This window comes from Ornithorhynchus anatinus, unplaced genomic scaffold (genome assembly GCF_004115215.2).
Source record: "Ornithorhynchus anatinus isolate Pmale09 unplaced genomic scaffold, mOrnAna1.pri.v4 scaffold_344_arrow_ctg1, whole genome shotgun sequence".
Lineage (NCBI taxonomy): Eukaryota > Metazoa > Chordata > Mammalia > Monotremata > Ornithorhynchidae > Ornithorhynchus > Ornithorhynchus anatinus.
Window position 1 is genome coordinate 104,152 of NW_024396779.1, and position 21,974 is coordinate 126,125.

At 45.9% G+C, this 21,974-nt stretch overlaps 1 non-coding gene and 2 pseudogenes across 1 annotated transcript; 2 read left to right on the top strand and 1 right to left on the bottom strand.

Annotated features, from left to right (window-relative positions):
• The first annotated feature begins 687 nt into the window (after window positions 1–687).
• LOC114808890 lies at window positions 688–825 on the top strand. Its single transcript, XR_003756641.1, has one exon. It is a non-coding gene; the product is annotated as a small nucleolar RNA SNORA7 (small nucleolar RNA).
• On the bottom strand, window positions 1,536–2,406 carry ORNANAV1R-PS3522 (vomeronasal 1 receptor ornAnaV1R-ps3522 pseudogene; annotated as a pseudogene).
• On the top strand, window positions 13,981–14,906 carry ORNANAV1R-PS3108 (vomeronasal 1 receptor ornAnaV1R-ps3108 pseudogene; annotated as a pseudogene).

The following is a 21,974-nucleotide window of genomic DNA, read 5'->3' on the forward strand; positions in this document are numbered from 1 at the left end:
TAGAGCACTGTCCTAAGCATCTGGGAGAGTACAATGCAGCAGGGTTGGTAGACATGTCCACTGCCCACATAGAGCTTACAGTCTAGAGGGGGATCCAGACAATAATCAATCAATTGATGGCATTTATTGAGCACGTACTGTGTGAAGAGCACTTTACTCAGTATTTGGGAGGGTATTCTGAATATAGAAGACATGTTCCCTGCCCACAGTGATCTTACAGTCTATAGAGGGAGACAGGCATTAATCGACATATCAATCAATCAGTTCATCATTCATATTTATTGAGTGCTTACTGTGTGCAGAGTACTGTACTAAGTGTTTAAGTACAACAGCACTGGTAGACATGGTCCCTGTCCACTAGGAGCTTGCAATATAGAATAGGGGTCAGATATTAATCAATCAATTAATGGTATTTACTGAGCACTAACTGTGAAGAGCACTTTCCTAATTACTTGGAGAATACAGTATATTAGAGTTGGTAGTCACATTCACTGACCACAGTGATCTTACAGTCTAGAAAGTGAGACAGGCATTAATCAATCAATCAATTAACCAGTCCATCATTTGTATTTATTGATCACTTACTGTGTGCAGAGTACTTTACTTAACACTTGGGAGAGGACAATACAACAGACTTGGTAGACCTGTTCCTGCCCACAATGAAGTTATACTCTTTTATCCTCAAATCCCCTCTCAGGGTTGCACCTGGAGAGTTTCCAGTACTCTACCAGTCTCGGCTACAAGAGGGAAAGTCAAGCAGAGGCCTAACTATTCCATTGCTAGCTTGGGCAGTGGCTAGCGAGTGGAAAGCCATCTGCTACAAGTCAAAACCTCTCCGTGCTGGGCAGCAGTGACATGAGAGAGAGTCAAGGGCGGAGACTCAAGTTTACTGTGCGGAAGGAGGCAGTGGTAAACCACTTCTGTATTTTTACCAAGAAAACTGTATTCATTCATTCAATCTTATTTATTGAGTGCTTACTGTGTCCAGAGATCTGTACTATGCACTTGGAAATGGATACACTGCCAGAAAGATTGCAGATGGAGAGCAGGGCATTCTGGAAGAGATATGTCGGTGCTGCCGCTACTGGTCAGAAATGACTCAACGGCATAAGACAAGACAAGACATCCTCAAATGGTCCTATCTACGGCTTGTCAGGTTGCAGAACACAACCCACAACATCAGTACAGTCCCAGTCAAACCAGAACATCTTATCCAAAGAAAACTCTCTGGAAGGGCGGGACTTATTCCTAGGATCTCCCCTTTACACTGTAAGCTCATTATGGGCAGGGAATGTATCTATCAACTCTGGTGCATTGTACTCACTCAAGCACTCAGTACAATGCTCTGCATACAGTAAGCGCTCGACAAATACCACTGGTTGTTGGTGATCGACTCGAACTGTACTCTCCCATGTGCTTAATACAGTGCTCTGCAGACAGTAAGCGCTCATCAAATACCACTGATCTATTTACCATAGGAGTAATTTCTGTCAGAACCAGGAGATTCCCTTTTCTAGAAGGTCTTCATTCTCCAATCACTTGGAACAGTCAAGGAAGTGACTGATGACTGAGAAGGTGAATGCCAGTGCCATGTTGATATTCACTAGCAGAGAGGACTTCTCTCTCATGTTTAGTAAGACACTCAGCCTGATCAAATGTTGCCCTTAGAGGAGGACGTAGAGGGTGACCAGGGCAACTACTCTCTAGGCCACTCAGTCCTCGGCCATCACCCTGGGGGACCATCCGGGACCATGGAAGTGATGGACCTGCTGGTGGTGCCTGTACAGGACAAACACCATGTAGCCACTGGCTGTGCTCAGGACTCCTCGAAGACGAGGTCTTTTGGCGACAAGATCACCCCAACTCTTAGTGGTGTGATGTCCACACCAGGATTGACGATCGACCAATATTGGAGATCCAAATGACTTTGCAAGCTGCCATTCTGGGGGCTTTGACAGGTCACACTGCTGAACTCATGTCAATCAGCAGACCGAGGACCCAGGACAAGAGGAAGGAGGGAATGAGGCACCTGGGTGACCTGGCTTTAGTCCGGGCCCACCAGGGGTTCCCGGGGCTGATGGTGATGGCCAGGAACATGCTCAGGAGGCAGGTGGTGCAGATGACAAGACCTTGGGCCACTCGGTACAGGTACATGAGGATTTTACAGCCAACATTGTTCAGGAAATTGCTCAGGCCCCATGCTGACAAGATCTCGAGCAATCCCCTGGTAAGAAGTACTGTGGTGCTGGACAGGGCCAGGTAGGAGAGGATCAAGTCGGAGGAGCTGAGCTCCAGGTTGGCAGAGACCCTGTGGGTATAAACCTTGAGGAGGAAAATATTTTCTGAGACCACAACACCAGTCTGTAATAGCAGCACAAAACCAATAGGAAGGTCAATTGCATCCATTGTCAGACATTTCCAACTGAAAGAAGAGAAAATTGAAAGCTACCTGGGAGGGGAGAAGTAAGAGGGAGAGAGAGAGAGAGGGAGAGAGAGAGAGAGAGAGTAAGTGACAAAGAGACACTGAGGGATAGAGACAGGAGTCATGTTTTTACTTTTCAATAACAAATCTCTAAGCCACTTTTTATGGCATTTGCTAAGTGCCCATATTGTATAATATTGTTATATGATATTATTATTGCACTTTTTAAGCACTTACTATGTTCCAGACATTGTACTAAACACCGGGGTACATACGAACTAAGCCAGTTGGACAAAATCCCTGTCCCACATAGGGTCACAGTTTTAATTCCCATTTTACAGACAGGTATCTGAGACATAGAAAAGGGAAGTGACTTGTCCAAGCTCGCCCAGTGAAGAAGTGGTGGATCTGAGATTAGAACCCAGATCCTCTGACTCCCAGGCCCATGCACTAATCCCCGCCGCTTGTAAAATGAATACTAATCAAATCAGCCCAAAAATTATTGTCAGTTCTTTAGTCAAAGCCGAAGACAGTGCCTTGAGAAATGTTCTGTGGAAGAGAAGCAGCACGGTCTAGTGTAGAGCACAATGGTTCGGGAGTCAGGGGAACCTGGGTTCTCATCCTGGCTCCACCACTTGTCTTCTGTGTGACCTTGGGAAAGTCAGTTACTTTCTCTGTATCTCTCTGTAAAATGGGGATTAAGATTGTGAGCCCCATGTCGGACAGGGATTGTGGTCAAACTGATGAGTTTATATCTACAACAGAGTTCAGTACAGTTCCTACCACAGAGTAAGTGCTTAACAAATACCATAGAAAAAGACAATATTCTTTTCATCTTAGAATTGCATCTTAGAATCTTGGGGAAGTCCAATGTGAATGTCTGTCATTCCTGGAAGACTCAGCAGGGAGAGGTAAGGATACCTGGAGTTGGGTCAGATTGGAATGAGGGGTGAGGGGTAGGACTGAGTGAGGAAGTGACTTGGGTTTCAACCTCCCTGCCTCACTGGGTTAATGAGAGAATCTGTAGAACCAAATGCTTCCATAGTGATAATTGTGGTATTTGTTAAGTGCTTACCATGTGCGAAGTACTGTACTAAACACTGGGGCACATATGAGATGATCAGGTCAGACAGAGTCCCTGTCTCACATGGGGCTCACAGTCTAAGTAGAAGGGAGGACAGGTTTTGAATTGCTATTTTACAGGTAACAACAATAATAATAATAATGATTGTATTTCTTAAGCACTTACTATGTGCCAAGCACTGTTCTAAGCACTGGGGTAGATACAGGGTAATCAGATTGGACACAGTCCTTGTTCCACATGAGGCTCACAGTCGTAATCCACATTTTACAGAAGAGGTAAATGAGGCACAGAAAAGTTAAGTGACTTACCTAAGGTCACACAGTAGACAAGTGGGGGAGCCGGGATTAGAACGCACCTCCGCTGACTCCCAAGCCCGTGCTCTTGACACTATATCTTGCTGCTTCCTAGGCAGAGAAGTGAAGCGACTTACCTAAGGACCCCCACACAGCAGACAATTGGCAGAGTCAGGATTAGAACCCAGATCTTCTGACCCCCTCCCCAGTGCTCTGTCTACTATCTGAGACCAAGGTACATGAGGACATCAGAAATTCCATTCTAGCTCAGACCAGTGGTCTATCATTGTCAATGGGACAGGGACTGTACCCAACCTGAATATCTTGCATCTACCAAAGCGTTTAGAACACACAGTACACATTATAAAACAACCAAAAAAAAAAAAGCCAGATATTGAAAGGAAGGAGGAGGAGGAGAGAGGCTGGAGGGGAGCTGACTTTGGCTGGGTTGGACAGGGCATACTTATTTCCATCGCTGTGTGCCTCAGGAAACTGAAGGACAGAGACATTAAGTGACCTCCCCAGGATTATATAGCAGTCACGTGGCGGAGCTGGCATTAAAAGCCAGGTCCTCTGACTCCCAACTCCTTGCTCTTTCCACTAGGCACGTTTCGAGGGCTGACCAGACATGGCCAACATCCCAGAATCCTAGTTAAAACTGCCAGAGAAACACTGCCCCCCTAAAGCCCCGTGCTCTGAGACGTGACTCTGTCCTTACTCACCCATCTCCTTCACTCACATTGCAGTTCGAGTCTAAGGCTGAGGTCATCCCTTATAAACCCCTTTTCTCATCTCTTCCCCTCCCCCAGAAGGTGTTTAATTTAGTCATGGGTATTTGTGTGTGTGTGTCTGTGTGTGTTAGTGAATGACGGAGCTTCCATTTGTTCTGACCCTCCAACTGAGACATCTCTGGAAAGGCCCATTTCCCTCTCCCCGTTGTCTCAACAATTTGACAGTTTGAGCCCTGACTTCTCCCCATGATGGTTTGCTGCTAATTCACCATCCAAGATGATGTGGCAGCCTCACTGTCTTGTCTGGCTGATCCAAAATGCCACCCAGGTCCCACTCCCACAGAATCTGCATGAGCTCAGACCGCATGACTCGTGCGTGTGTGTCTGTGTGTGTTTGTGTATGAGAGAGACACTCCCTTTGCAAGTGCCAGGCATGGTCACAGGTGCTCCAAAATCAAAATCTCTATGAGTCCAATCCCTTTCTGTCTTTACTTCACTTTTCTCTACCTCAGTTCCCTCTTCTGCAAAAAGGGGATTCAGTAACTGTTCCCCCACCTACTTAGACTGTGAGCCCCATGTGGGACTTGATTACCTTGTATATTCCCCAGTGCTTATTACAGTCTTTGGCCCTTAGTAAGCCCTTAACAAATGCCACTATCATTATTATTGTTATTATTTTCTCTCTCTCAGTTTTGCATCGGGAAATTAGGATTGAATACCTGTTTTCCTCTCCTGCTCTGATTGTGAGCCCCACGTGGGCCAGGGACTGTGGCTGATCTGATTATTTTGAATGTTACTCAGTGGTTAGCACATAGAAGCACTTCACAAATATTATACTTGCTATCATCTAGCAAGAGCACAGTGTAGGAGCTGAGATGTCCTGGATGAAAAGGACCGTTCAGTAAAGGGAGAACTTTGGTGTTGGGGCCTAGGAGCCTAAGGTTGGAAGGGTGGATGGGTGGAGCTTCTGAGGCAAAGCAGACATAGTCTACCCGAATGAAGCTAGCAAGAGATTGTGCTTTTCAAGGATAAAAGTTGTGGAAACCCATTCACAAGCCCAAGGAGAAGACATAGAAAAGCAATTGGCAGAGAGGGTAACCAGAAGTCAGGAAACAACTTCATCTTTACAGTCTCTTCCACCACACACCCATTCCCGGACTTCTTTTCATACTCATCATGCTGGTGAGCCTGGTGGCACTTCTGGCCAATACCACTATGCCCTTTCTCATCTGGCTGGACCCCAGACTTCAAACCCACATGTAGTTCTAGTTTAGCTCTTCCTCATAGACCTGCTGTACATTACCATCTTCATTCCTAAGATAGCGGCCAACTTCTTGTCAGGAGACAGCTCCATCTCCTTCGCTGATTGTGGGATCCATCTCTTTCTCTTCATGACACTGATGGCCACCATTACGTTGCCATCTGTCACCCTCAACAATACCCAGTCCTCATGTGTCCTAAGGTCTGTGGGTTGATGGTGGCCACGTCCTTGCTGGGATCCCTGCTGAATGCTCCAATTCACTGTGTCTACACTCTAAATATCTCCTTCTGTACATCCTGGGAAATCCATCCCTTCTTCTGTGAGATTTCCACCCTCCTAGAACTGTTCTGTCATGACACCGCCATCTAGGAAAACGGTCTCTTTCTTACTGGCATTCTGTCCCCCCTCCCCCAATCTCTGTCATCATGGCCTCTTACAGGGAGAGACTCCAAATCATCCTGGAGAAGGGGTCAAGCCGGGAGTCATGAAAAGTCCTGACCACCTGCTTCTCGCACATAGTAGTGGTCTGTCTCATCTATGGAGCCACTACATTCAAGTACCTTCTTCCAAAATCCTACCACACTTCCTCTCAGGACCAGGTAGTGTCTGTATTCTACACCTTATTCACTCCCATGAGCAACCCTCTGAACTACAGCCTCTGAAACTGAGAGGTTCTCAAAACCCTTGGGAAAGTTCTGGAATGATGAGGGTTTCCATCGAAGCTTCTCCTAGTTCATGGAGGAAAAGACACGTGCAGATAGATTTTTCATTTGTTTTTATTTTATTTTATTTTATTGAGACTTCATTTTTTAAAATCATGTCCATTAAGCACTTACACCATGTGGCAAGCATTGTACTAAGCCTTGGGGTAGATACAAGCTAATGTTGGACATAGTCCATGACCCACTTGAGGCTCACAGTGTTAATCTCCATTTTACAGATGAGGTAACTGAGGCACAGAGAAGTGAAACGACTTGCCCAAGGTCATGCATCTGGAATTAGAACCCAGGTCCTTCTGGCTCCCAGGTCTGTGCTTTATCCACTAGGCCACACTGCTTGGTTGCAGCAGAAAGGATCTAGTTGAGATGTGAGGAAGAACCTCAGGGTTAAATCATTTTCAATCACATTGAGATCATTTATCCTTCTCCACTCTTGACTCCTGACTTTAGGCAAGTAATGCGGTGAGCAAGAGTGACTCTATCTTGTAACACTGAATCTATTTCCTCAGAGACTGTTCTTTGCCCCCGAGAGCAATGAGATCAAATGAGGGATTGGAGGAGAAACTGAATTATCTTGCTGAGAAGTTTGAGGAAGACTTGAGTGGCTGAGAAGAAACAGAATTGTTTTGCAGAAGAGTTTGAAGGGGAACTAAATTACCCTGCTGTCGGGCAGAAGGAAGAAAGCTGGAGAAGCTGTTTTATCCAGGTAAGGGTAGGCGTGGCTGAGAGGGGTAGAGGTCCCCTTTGGCTTTTTTTCTAGAAACAGGCTTGAGACAGCAGGCAATAGGAGCAGTGAATCAGGACTCCTGCTGCAAACCCCCTGAAACAACTGGTGGAAAGAACTGGTCCTCCAGACAGTGGCAAAGTCATCTAAGAAATGCACTGAAATACCTATTTTGGCCTTGACCAAAAAACACCTAAGACCTGAACCAGGAGTTGTGCTGCAGGAAGCCAGACTCCTTGAATTCCTCTGATGTGGGATAATCTACATGGGCTTGGGGAAATCAATTAGTTGGGTAGCTATAATTTTTGGGTATGAATGTGTGTGTGCACATCTACCTATTTTTAAAAATCAGACTAAGCATGGAATAAAGTTTTCAGCTGTATACAGTGGTGGTGGTTTGGTTCCACTTTGAGCTTGCTGGGTAGTGACTGACCCAGTAAGAGCTTCTGGTTAATTAAGGCTTCCCAGTGGGTGAGGTGAATCTATGGATCTCACTCCAGGGAATCAGAAATCCGGAGGAGGTGAAGCTACAGATCACTCTCCAGAGAATCAGCAATCTGGGGAAGGTAAATCTATGGATCTCACTCCAGGGAATTAGCAGTCTGGGGGAATCTATGGAATCTATGGATCTCACCCCAGGGGAGCAGGAGTCTGGGAGGTGACTCTTTGGCAGTCTTGGGGAGGCCAGGCAGGACAAAGATCTCAGTGGGGGCTTGTGACATGAAAATGACAATGAGGACAGTTTTCGCTTAGGACTTGTCTTTAATGCCTGAAAGGATCTCAGTCAGGGCTCCTGACACGTGACTTTCTGGATCCAAAAAATTGTGCAATTTCACACGATGCCTATAAGAGGTATTTTAACGAACCAGTCCAGAAAAAAAGAATGCCAGAGGAGTATTCATGCTTTCGTAGTTGAAAGAGAATTTATTGAGCGTCCACTGATTAAATGTACAGTACCAAGCTCTCGGGATTTACAAAGGAAATTAATAACACATTTCCCTGCCCAAAAGGAGCTTACACTCTCACTGGGGAGACAGGCATAAAAATAGGGTTTTTTTGGTTTTGTTTTATCATGATATTTGTTAAGCAATTATTATATGCCAGAAACTGTACTAAGCATGGAGTAGATACAAGATAATCGGATTAGGCGTAGTCTATGACCTACATGGGGTCCATATTCTTAATCCCTACTTTACAGATTGGGTAACTGAGGTCCAGAGAAGTTTAGTGACTTGCCCATGGTCACACAGCAGACAAGTGGCAGAATCAAGATGAGAACCTAGGTCTTTAGACTCCCTGGCTCATGCTCTTTCCACTAGACAACTCTGCTTCTCTTACAAATAGAATGAGTAAAACAAATAGATAAATACACTATTGAATCAAACATATGCATATATCGAGGTTTTATCCGTCAAACAAATTTTGCATCAAACAAAAATTCCTTACCATCAGCTTTAAAGCACTCAATCAGCTCATTCCACCCTACCTCACTTCACTGATCTCCTCTAGTGCCAGTTTAGTCACTGGGCCCTGATCTCGTCTATCTTACCATTGGCTCCTCTCCCATTTCTCCCCCTAGCCTGGAACTCCCTCCCCCTCCATACATGTCAGACCACCACTCTCCCCACCTTCAAAGCATTTTTAAGGTCACAGCTCCTCCAAGAGGCCTTTTCCAGTTAAGTTCTCCTTTCCCCATCTCTCTATCCCTTCAGCATTGTCTAGGTACTTGGATCAAGGACCTCTGAAGCAACTTGTCTTAGTGAAAAGAGAATAGAGCTAGGTCTCAGAAGACCTTGGTTCTAATCCCAGCTCTGCCACTTACCTGACACCCTCCCTCCTCGAATCCAACAGACAATTGCTCTCCTCACCTTCAAAGCCCTATTGAAGGTACATCTCCTAATGATAATAATAATAATAATGATATTTGTTAAGTGCTTACTATGTGTCAAGCACTGTTCTAAGCACTGGGATAGATACAAGGTTATCAGGTTGTCCCACATCGGGCTCACAGTCTTAATTCCCAATCATCCAGATGAGGTAACTGAGACACAGATAATTTAAGTGACTTGCCCAAAGTCACACAGCTGACAAGTGGTGGAGGCAGGATAAGAAGCAGTGACCTCTGACTCCCAAGCCTGTGCTCTTTCCACTAAACCACAGATCTTCCCTCACTAAGTCCTCCTTTTCTTTTCTTCCACTCCCTTCTGTGTTGCCCTGACTTGCTCCCTTTATTCGCCTCCCCCACCGCCCCCCATCCCCACAGCACTTACGTACCTAACTGCAATCTATTTATTTATATTAATGTCTGTCTTCTCCTCTAGACTGTAAGCTTCTTGTGGGAAGGGAATGTGTCTGTTTATTATATTGCATTCTCTCAAGTACTTAGTACAGTGCTCTGAACACAGTAATATTCCATATATATGACTAAGCGAATGAATGAACTGTTTTATGTACTCTCCTAAACACTGCGTACAGAGCTCTACACACTATAACCACTCAATAAATACGATTGATATGTAGGAGGTGAGGAGCTGAAAGAAAATTAATAGATTCTAAGCAGAGTTCAGACAATGGAAGTACTTAAAATGCTAGAATAAAAAACAAGGCATTTTTCTCAAGAAAGTAAGGAATACAAAACCCTCTGAATTATGACGTGAAAATTTGGCTCCTTGGAAATGTTGAATTTAGAGCCAATGTCTGAATGACTACCTCTTGGGGAGAATTCTTTTTATTTTCTCCAGGAAACAGTGAACTACACAGTCCCCTGAGGGGGAGGAAAAAAAAAGAATAGAGTAATTAAAGTAGAGAATTTATCCATGATGATCTTTGTCTTCCAAACCAGACTTTGAGTGGCTTTAACAGTTTGGGCTAATTATCTAAACTCTCCCCAGTAGACCAAGTACTGCTAAGAACAAACACAGGCTCTTGGATGAATATGGGAGAAATTGATGGGTAAAGAACGCAAAGTTCTGATTTCCTCACTGCTTAATTACTATTCAGCAGCTGGAGTCCCCAAAGAGTGTAATTTAGAGAATATATAGCCCTTATGCTGAAACGGTTGAATCCCTGAGCAGAGTGTGCTTCTCTCCTGTTCCAAGTCCAGTTTGATTGCTGTACGTTGGATGTGGTTGGTTACCCATCACCCAAGCTTATTTTGAGGAATACTGCCTTCCATTTTAGCATGGAGCCTCACATTTCTGGACAAGTGAGTGTGGCGTGCCCAGCTAGTATGCTTCTTAACGAATCTTCCAGCCCCTGAGCTTTACAATTACCATCTACCAGCAAGGGGGAATAAAGAGGAAGGATGTTTGTGTAGTTTAGAAGCAGCATGGGCTAGTGGATAGAGAACGGGCCTGGGAGTCAGAGGTCATGGGTTCTAGGCTCAGCTCTCCCACTTGTCTACTGTGACCTTGGGCAGATCACTTAACTTCTATGTGCCTTGGTTTCCTTGCTTGTATGAACTCCAACACTTACTACAGTGCATGGCATATAATAAGCACTTATGAAATACCATAAAAAAAGAGCAACGTCATGGAAGCCCCTTCTGTCTCTCCAGAAGCAACACATGGGGGCGAAACTGTCAATCGGCCCCTGATAGTTCTTTGGAAACTCATGGTATTTTCTTGTCCCAGGCTGAGCCTCAGCAGGGAGGAGAATCTGGACTTTCCCAGAGAGATTACCCACCAGGAGCAGTCAGAACAGATTAATATTCAGTGATACTCTCATCTCTGAGCCTGTTAATCACCCGCAAGGGAGAGCAGGCTAATAAGTACTGACCCAACCCTGCTCCAGCAATCAGAGGCTGCCTCCGAAATCCTTGCCCAACAAGAAGGCGAGATGATGTCAGGTGAGTAGAACAGAACCACCTCTTGCTGGCTGTAGAGTTTAAGAGGATTCAGTGGGCGATATGAGTAGGGGGGCCGAGATCAATATCAATTAGGGTTTAACTGACAATTGGATCTGGAGAATCTAATGGAGAAATACGTTGGAGCCTTTTGGATGTTAAGCGGTGGTGGATTTGGGGTAGGAATGTCCAAAGGTTCTTGGTGGGGGGAGGGGATGGATTCTCTTTGGAGAAGCAGCGTGGATCAGTGGAAAGAGCATGTGCTTGGGAGTCAGAGGTCATGGGTTCTAATCCCAGCTCCGCCACTTATTAGCTGTGTGACTTTGGGCAAGTCACTTAACTTCTCTGAGCCTCAGTTAGCTCATCTGTAAAATGGGGATGAAGACTGTGAGCTCCATGTGGGACTACCTGATCACCTTGTATTCCCCCCCAGTGCTTAGAACAGTGCTTCACACATAGTAAGCACTTAACAAATGCCATCATTATTATTATTATTATTACTGTTATCAGCAGATTGGCCTAATGTATAGAACCCAGGCCTGGGAATCAAAAGGACCTTAGTTCTAATCCCAGCCCCTCCACTTGTGTGCTGTGTGACTTTGGGCATGTCACTTCACTTCTTTGTCTTCAGTTTCCTCATCTGTAAAAGGGGGATTAAGACTGTGAGCTCATAAGGGGCATGAACTGTGTGCAACCTGTGTCCAACCTGTATCTACCCCAGGGTTTAGCACAGTTCCTGGCATATAGTAAGTGCTTAACAAATACCAAAAAAAAAGGTTGCCTCTGGGTGCCTGGTCTTTCACGAAGTGGAAATGCAATTGCTGTGAGGCAGAGAGAGTGCTGGTTCTGACTGCCATGAAGCTGCATTCTGCAGCCCTAGGGCTCCATTAGCTGGGGCGGGAAGGGGCCACTGTGGATCCAGAAGAGAGCTGGGCTCAGAGGCTTCATACCTGACAGTCGCCTCACTCCATTTTCAGTAACACCCAAGTGCTTGGTACAGTGTTCAGCACATAGTAAGAGCTCAATAAATATCACTGATTGATTGAATTTACATCCTCCCACTCCCACACCCTTCCCTAGTATTTCCCATCCACTAACTCCAATACTTCCCTCGTTTGTAATTATTTTGTCTGTCTCCCCAATGAGATAGTAAACTCATTTTTTTTTCTTTTTTACGACATTTGTTAAGTGTTTACTGTGTGTCAAGCACTGAGGTAGATACAAGATAGATACAGCCCTTGTCCCACATAAGGATCATAGCCTAAATCAAAAGATGATTTAATCCCAATTTTACAGATGAGGTAATTGAGGCAGAGAAGGTAAGTGATTTACCCAAGGTCACACAGGAGACAAGTGACAGAGGCAGGAGTATTCATTCATTCAATAGTATTTATTGAGCGCTTACTATGTGCAGAGCACTGTACTAAGCGCTTGGGATAAACAAGTCGGCAACAGATAGAGACAGTCCCTGCCGTTTGACGGGCTTACAGTCTAATCGGGGGAGACGGACAGACAAGAACAATGGCAATAAACAGAGTCAAGGGGAAGAACATCTCGTAAAAACAATGGCAACTAAATAGAATCAAGGCGATGTACAATTCATTAACAAAATAAATAGGGTAACGAAAATATATACAGTTGAGCAGATGAGTACAGTGCTGTGGGGATGGGAAGGGAGAGGTGGAGGAGCAGAGGGAAAAGGGGAAAATGAGGGTTTAGCTGCGGAGAGGTAAAGGGGGGATGGCAGAGGGAGTAGAGGGAGAAGAGGAGCTCAGTCTGGGAACGCCTCTTGGAGGAGGTGAGTTTTAAGTAGGGTTTTGAAGAGGGAAAGAGAATCAGTTTGGCGGAGGTGAGGAGGGAGGGAGGAGGGAGGAGTAGAACCCATGGCATCAAAATCTACAAAATCTCATGAACACAAGCCCAGAGAGTAGAGGGTTATGATGAGACAGATCCTCAGTTCCCTGGGGCCATAGGAATGTCTGAGAGGAGAAAGGGACTGAGCCACTTGAGGGCAGGGACCCTGTCTGATCTGATTGTATTGTATCTAGCTCAGCACAGTGCTTCATGTATTGTATGGATTTAACAAGAAGAGAAGCAGCATAGCCTAGTGGAAAGTGGATGGGTCTGGGAGTCAGAGGATCTGGGTTCTAATGCCAGCTCTACCGACTGCATGCTGTGTGACCTTGGGCAAGTCATATAACTTCTCTGTGCCTCAGTTCTTCAACTGTAAAGTGGGGATTAAATACCTGTTCTCCCTCCTACTTGGACTGTGAGCCCCATGAGGGACGGGGATTGTGTCCAACCTAATTAAGCGGTACCTACTGCAGTGCTTAGAGCACTGTTTGACACATAATAACAAATACCCTAAAAAGATACCATTATTATTAAATTGCAAACTCCTTGTGAGTGCAGGGATCATGTCTACCAATTCGGCTGCACTGTACTTTCTCAAGTGTTCAGGGAGCACTCAATAAATACCACTGATCGACTGACGGGAAGGGAATCTGTCTGATAATTCTGTGGTACTCTCCCAAGCACTTAGTACAGTGCTCTGCACATAGCAAGCCCTCAACAAATACCACTGATCTATTGATTGATTAAGGGCTGCCCTGAAATATTCCAGTTAAAATTCACAGTCATCCTGAACTTTTGGGCAGGAAACATGTTGACCATCTCTTTTATATTGTTCTCTGCAATCAGTCAATCGATGGTATTCACTGAGCACTTACTGAGTGTAGAGCTCTGTACAAAGCACTTGGGAGAGTACAGTATAACAGTATAATTCCCCAAGCACATCGTACAATGCTCTGAACACAATAAGCACTCAATAAATACAATTGATTGATTGATATTTTTCATAGCTGTTTTTTCTTTATTTTGTTTTTATGGTATTTGTTAAGCCATCCTGCTTACAGTGCAGGTAGTCCTAGGGGCCTCTGGGAATTTCGTCCTGATATTTTCCATCCGCTCCAGCCTGAGGCCCACTGACTATATCTTCTCTCACCTGGGCCTGGCCAACACCATGGTGCTTCTCAGCAAGGGAATCCCAGAGACCATGGAAGCACAGAAGATGGAAAATTTCCTGGACACCATTGGCTGCAAAATCCTCCTTTATTGCTACCACTTTTCATCTGCACTACATGCCTCCTGAGCGTGTTCGAGGCTGTCACCCTCAGCCTCGCTCCAAGACAGAGCCCTCAAATCAGTCGGCCTCTCATGCCTTCTCTTCTGGATCCTCATGTTGCTCCCTGATGTTACCACCCCCTCAGAACGTGAACGGCTCTCAGAACCAGATCAGGGTTCGGAGTATAGTTCATTTAAAATATGGTTCATCAGTCAGTCAGTGTGGGCCTCACCCTAGAGAATTCCATCATTTTCACCCTCCACGATCTGCTCTTTATAGGGCTCATGAGCGGAGCTAGCAATGACATGATGACTCTACTGCGTAGGTACCACAAGTTAGTCCAGGACCTGCACAGACATCGACACCCACCCAGACCGATGCCTGAGTTTCGAGAAGCCAAATGTGTCCTTTTCCTGGTCACTCTCTATGATCTCCTGTACAGAAACAGTTTGGTCACCTTGAACGTGTTAGTGAACACCCAGGCCGAGACTCCCCTCATACTGAATATCCACACGGTTTTGTCGTTCATCTTCTCGGCCGTCAATCTGCTCCTGATTATCAAGGGCAACAGGAAGCCTTTCTGGGGCAGATATTTTGAGGAAAGACAGAACCCCGCTTTCTGCATCAACCAAGTTTATGGCAGCAGCAGAGCCCCAGGTAGATGGGAGAGAAGGGGAAAGGATGTAAGATGGGAGGGACTGTAAGCCAGTTATGGGCAGGCAATGTGTCCGCTAATTCCGTCGTTTGTCTTATACTCTGCCAACCGCTTAGTCCAGTGCTGTGAACATAGTAAGCACTCAATAAATACCATTGATTACTGATTGGTTGAGGGACCTAATGCAACAGTTACTTCTCCAGTGAAGTTCCCCACATCACTTATGTGCATACTTATGAACTATGTATTATAAATTCTTTATTTACATTCATGTCTGTCTCCCCTCTACCCTGTAAGTTCGCTGTGGGCAGGGAATGTGTCTGCCAACTCTGTTGTATAGGACTCTCCCAAGTGCTGAGTACAGTGCTCTATGGATGATAAGCGATTAGTTGGTTAGACTGTAAGCCCGTCAAAGGGCAGGGATTGTCTCTATCTGCTGCCGAATTGTACATTCCAAGTGTTTAGTAGAGTGCTCTGCACATAGTAAGCACTCAATAAATACTACTGAATGAATGAATGAATAAGCGCTCAATAAATACTTTTAGTGATGATGAAGAGGATGATGAAGTTTAGCTTTTCCTGGGTGAAGTGACAGCTGCATTTCAGCCATGAGGCAGCCTGGACTAAACAGGAGCCTCTACTCCCTTCTCTGCAGATAGTAAATACTAGGTGAATACTATTGATTTGTATCTATCCCAGCGCTTAGAACAGTGTCTGACACATAGTAAACTTTTAACAAATACCACTGAAAAAACCAAAAAAAAAAAAAAAAGAAGGCTGAGCCAGCCTTGGACTTTTTGACAAGTTTGGCAAGGTAAATTTTTGGCAAGTTTGTTTCATATAATTCATTTCATGCTATATTTTGTATCTTGCTTTTTGTTCTCTTTTCTTTCTGCTTTGTTAGCATCACCAATCATATCTATCTACCAAGCGATATAATATACACCCATATAAAATATGCATATCACTGTCATTATATGCCACCATCGTATATCACTATTTGAAGGGCAATGACACGTGTGTGTGTATATATAAGTATATATATTTATGTATATATATGTAGTGATGTACATTATTAGTGATAATACACTTACATTATTGTCTTTCATATTCAAATAGGACAGCACTGACAGTGCTGGGGTTTTTAAATTATGATATTTGTTAATGTGCCAGGTATTGTACTAAGAACTGGGGCAGATAGAAGCTAAATCAGTTAAGACACCCCCCCCCCCACCACCACCACTGGGGCTCACAGTCTTAATCCGCATTTGACAGATGAGAGAACTGAGGTACAGAGAGTTGCCTGAGGTCACACAGTAGAACAAGGCGTAGAACCAGGATAAGAACCTAGGACCTCTGATTCTCAGGCCTGTGCTCTATCCCCTAAGCCACACTGCTTCTCTATGGAGTCACAGGAGCAATCAGGCTTGTTGCCAAGAGAAAGAATTTCAGAGGATTCCTCTGGGCTTGAATTTGTCAGAGATGGATTGTCTCCCCACCCAACCCACCCCAGAAGCCGATCCAATGCCCTGCTCCTAACTGCCAAGCCAGAATTCCCAGAGGGATGAGACAGAGAATGAAAAACATCTTAGCCAGTCAACATAGGTGTCAAGCCTGAGGGCAGCGATTCTTTAGGACTGGGAGGGAGGGAGCTCTGCTCAGGGGATGGAGCGAGGGCTGAAGGAGGGAAGGAGGAAGGGAGAGGAGTGGTCAGAACACAGGGGCGTCCACATGGCCAGTAACAAGGGGGATTCCCTTTGTAAGAGCCGGGGATTCTTGCAATCAGGACTTGGCCAACCTTTAATTATGGGCCCTAGTGGCTGACTCCGGACCTCCCTCCTCCACCAATCTGGAGGAGCCATGAAATCCCATGGCACAGAATTAGAGCTGTTGTCAAAGAAAACTAGCAACTGTAGCCCCAAGGCCAGGCGTCAGAAATGGAAAGCATCTCCCTGAGCTGAAAGCATCTCCCTGAGTAGGACATCATCACCGGTGCCAATTCTCAGCTGGACCCTTGCCAAGTTGTGGCAGTGAGTAGTAGCATGGCCTGGTTAAAAGAACACAGGGCTGGGAGTCACAGGCCCTGGTTTTCAATCCCAGCTCCTCGACTTGTCTGGGTGTGACCTTGAGGAAATCACTTCACTTCTTTGTGCCTCAGTCACCTCATCCATAAAATGGGAATTCAATACCTCCTTCCTTCTTAGACTGTGAGCCCCTTGTGGGATGTGGACACTGTCCAACTTGATAAGCTTGTATCTGCCCCAGCCCTTAGTAAAGTGCCTGGCACACAGAAAGTGCTTAACAAATACCATTTAAAAAAATAATCACTGGGAATGCAAAACCCTCGGGGAAACAGGGAGTGGGGAAAGTGGGATTGGAACTGAAAAGATGGATTCATAGATGAGGTGGGTTGAGGAAAGATGAAGAGAGCAATGAGTTCAGGAAGCAGGTACAGGGAGCTGGGACTGCAGACACAAATGGAAAGAGCAGTGCGGCCTAGTGGATAAAGCATTGACCTGGGAGTCAGAGGATCTGGTTCTAATCTTGGCTCCATCACATGTCTTTTTTGTGACCTTGGGTAAGTCACTTCACTTCTCCATGTCTCAGTTTCCTCATCTGTAAAATGGAGATTGAATGCCTGTTCTCCCTTCTACCTCCTTCCATATCTGCCCGACCACCACTCTCCCACCTTCAAAGCCTTAGCTTTTAGCATTTCCTCTAAGTGGCCTTCCCTAATTAAATCCTCTTTTCCCCAGTGTCCTCTTCCTTCTGCATCATCTGTGCACTTTGATCTGTGGCTTTTGAGCATTTGATACTCATCCCCCAGCACTTATGTACATATCCATGCATTCTATATTGAAAATTGTTTTTTTTATATTAATATCTATCTCTCCCTCTAGATGGCAAGCTCATCATGCGTAGGGAATGTGTCCACCAACTCTGTTGCACTGTTCTCTCCCAAGCACTTTGTGGGCAGGAAATGTGTCTATTTATTGTCATATCGTCCTCTCCCAAGCCCTTACTACACTGCTTTGCACACAGTAAGTGCTCAATAAATACAATTGAATGAATGAATGAATGAAGCATTTAATACAGTGCTCTGCACATAGCAAGTGTTCAATAAATGCCATTGATAAGTCTGTCAGTGAGTCAATCGTATTTATTGAGCGCTTTTTGTTTGCGGAGCACTGTACTAAGTGCATGGGAAAATACAGTATAACAATAGAACAAGCACAATAAATTTACAGTCTAGTGAAGATCATAGACATTGACATCAATGAATAAATTGCAGATATGGACATAAGTGCTGAAGGGCTGGGACGGGGGATGAATAAAGGGAGCCCTACTTTCTTCCCTTTTCTTCTCCTCACACAGACCCCCCGCTCCGTGTGTAGCGTGAGCTGCCGATAAGGATTCAGGAAAGGAGCTCAGGAAGGGAAAGCCGCCTGCTGCTATGTGTGCATGTGCTGAGGGGGAGATCAGCAATCAGACCGGTTGGTGTCAACCACGAATCTTGCTTCCCAGTCAAGCAGCAGTGGGTCGGGCAGGGAATTCCAAGCTGTGGCAGCGATTAGTAGCATGGCCTGGTTAAAACAACACAGGTCTGGGAGTCACAGGCCCTGGTTTTTAATCCCAAGGAATAACAACAAAAATGATTGTGATGTTTGTTAAGTGTTTACTAGGTGTCTTGAAAAGCAGCATAGCCGTGCGGATAGAGCAGGGCCAGGAAGTCAGCAGAACCTGGGTTCCAATCCTGGCTCCTACATTTGTCTTCTGTGTGACCATGAGCCAGTCCCTTCACTTCTCTGGGCCTCAGTTCCCTCATCTGTAAAATGGGGATTCAATACCTCTTCTCCCTCCTGTTTAGGCTGTGAGATCCATCTGGGACCTGATGATCTTTATCTACTCCAGTACTTAGTACAGTGCTTGGCACAGAGAAAACACTTAACAAATACCAGTTATTCTTATCTGAGCTCTAGGTGCTAGAGTAGATACAAGCAAGTCAGGTTGGACACAGTCCATGTCCCAGATGGGGCTCACAGTCTACATCCCCATTTTACAGATGAGTTAATAATAATAAAAATGTAGGTATTTGTTTAGTGCTTACTATGAGCCAAGCACTGTTCTAAGCGCTGGGGTAAATACAGGGTAATCAGTTTGTCCCACATGAGGCTCACAGTCTGAATCTCCATTTTACAGATGAGGCAATTTAGGCACCGAGAAGTTAAGTGACTTGCCCAAAGTCACACAGCTGACAGTTGGCGGAGCCATGCTTAGAACCCATGACCTCTGACTCCTAAGCCCGGGCTCTTTCCACTGAGCCACAAATGGAGACAAAGAAAGGTGGAGTGACTTCCCCAAGGTCAACACAGCAGGCAAGTGGTGGAGCTGAGATTAGAACCCAGGTCGTTTTGACTCCTGAGTCACAGCTCTGTCTACTGGGCAGGCTGGAGGTGGGAGGCGTGAGATAGTTGGGACCCCCCCAGCCTCCTCTGTATCCTATTATCTCCTCAAGGTTGGACTCTGCCTGTCCACAGTTTTTGCAATTTGGAAGACTTCCCTCATTCCCTTGTCAGGCAGGCAGTGCTATTAATTGAGAGTGTGGAGCACTACTCTAAACACTTGGGCAAGTACAATTCAGCAGAGTTGGTAGACACTTTCCCTGCCCACAATCAATCAATCAATCAAGTGTATTAATGGAGCACTTACTGTGTGCAGACCACTGTACTCAGTGCTTGGAAGAGTACAATATAACAGTTGGTAGGCATGTACCCTGCCCACAAGGAGCTTACAGTCTAGTGGGGAAGACAGACATTAAAATAAACTATGGACACAGATGAAAGGACTGTGGGGTTGAGCAGGGAGGAGGTGAGTAAATGGGACACATCTAAGTGCAAACATGACTGGGCAAACTGAACCAAACATCATTCTGGGCAATTAATGGTATTTATCGGGCACCTGCTATGTGCAGAGCACTGTACTAAGCACTTGGGAGACTACAATGCGATGGAGTCACTAGACACATTCCAGTCTTTCAGAAGCAGAGCCTCCATCCATATAATTTTTTTGGTTGCTCTACTCTGCATTCCTTGACACCTGTATCATGGACTTCCCTCACCCAGGGACTAGAATTTTACGCCTCCACGCAAATGAGGTGTGAAATTCCATTTATTCCTTTCAAATATGGAGCAATGCATGAAGTGTTCACAAGATGAATTTCCAAATCCTCAAAGAGATCAGTGTATCCCAAAAGTGGTGGTCTTCCTTTCCTATGAGAAGCCTTTGGGAATGGTTCTGGTGTCATTAGCCCTCTGTTTCTCTCTCTTCACTGCTCTGGTTTGGGGAGTCTTCATCTGCCACCGGAACACCCCCATAGTGAAGGTTAACAACCACAGTCTCAGTTGTACTCTTCTCATGGCTCTCCTCTGTTTCCTGTCCTCCTTGACTTTAGTTGGCCAACCCAGTCCTGCCTCCTGCATCCTGATACAGACGGCCTTTGGAGTTGTCTTCTCCTTGGCCTTTCCGCTGCATTGACTCAGACCGTCATCGTGGTCCTGGCCTTCAGAGCCACTGGGCCAGGGCACAGAATGAAGATGTGGGTGGGGCCCAGGACACCTTCCTCTGTCATCTGCATCTGCTCCCTTGTCCAAGTGGGTATCTGCATGGTCTGGCTGAGAACCTCCCCTCCGTTCCCTGATGTGGACATGGCATCTGAGCTGGGGTCATCGTAGTCTGGTGAAACGAGGGTGCTCTCCCGCTGACCTCTACTGCATCCCAGGCTAAATGGTGCTCCTGACCCTGGTCAGCCTCACGGTGGCCTTCCTGGCCAGGAAGTTCCTGGACAGCTTCAATGAGGCCAAGTTCATCACGTTCAGCATGCTGTTCTGCAGCGTCTGGGTCTCCTTCCTGCCAACCTACCTGAGCACCAAAGGCAAGGCCATGGTGGCCGTGGAGGTCTTCTCCATCCTGGCCTCTAGAGTCGGGTTTCTCGGCTGCATCTTCGGGCCCAAGATCTACCTGATCCTGATGAGGCCGGACAGGAACACCAGAGGGTGGCTTCTGGGGCAACAGGACACTTAATCTGGGTACAATCAGGCGGGACCCCGGGGGACGGTGGGCCCTCGAAGGCAAGCATTCGAATGCAGCCCTTCCCTACAAACATGCGACTCTATGGGCATCCCCCAGAGGGCACAATTTCACCTGAGGTGATTTCCCTCATCAGCTCCCATATCGGGGAAGTTCCTTTCCTCCCTTCAGCCCCCGACCTCTTGTCGGTAGTAGGTCACGAGGGCTGAGCTCCTTTGAGCAGAGCACCATTCTCTGTTCCCAGGCAGCGCCTCCCGCTGGTAGAGGGGGAAAGGAGCAGATCTCTTCATGTCCATCCTGAGTCTCTGGGAGAGCTCTAGTCGAGTGTGATGGGGCACATCAAACCCGAATCAGTCCCCACTCTGGGCCTCTGTTCCTGTCCCTTCCAGCTCTGCCCTTATCCCACCTGCCTCTTCCAGTTAATCAATCAATCAATCATATTTATTGAGCACTTATGGTGTGCCAAGCCTTATATTAAGCACGAGGGAGAGTATATATAACAATATGATACATTCCCTGCCTGCAATGGGTGTACAGTCTAGGGGGGGGAGACAGACATTAATTCAAATAAATGATGTTTATGTTCATAAGTGCTGTATGTCCCTCTTCTTTGCACCGCCCCCTCCCCACACTACTTCAGCCTGCAGCGTACTCCTTTCCTCTTCTTGCCTGGCTTCCCCACTTCCCTCAGGCCCGGTCCTTATCAATCAATCAGTCATATGGTTGAGCACTAACTATGTGTATAGCATATTACTAGGCACTTGGGAGAGTCCAGTACAACAGAGTGATAATAATAATAATAATAATGTTGGTATTTGTGAAGCGCTTACTATGTGCCGAGCACTGTTCTAAGCGCTGGGGTAGACACAGGGGAATCAGGTTGTCCCACGTGGGGCTCACAGTCTTAATCCCCATTTTACAGATGAGATAACTGAGGCACCGAGAAATGAAGTGACTTGCCCACAGTCACACAGCTGATGAGTGGCAGAGCTGGGATTCGAACCCATGACCTCTGACTCCAAAGCCCGTG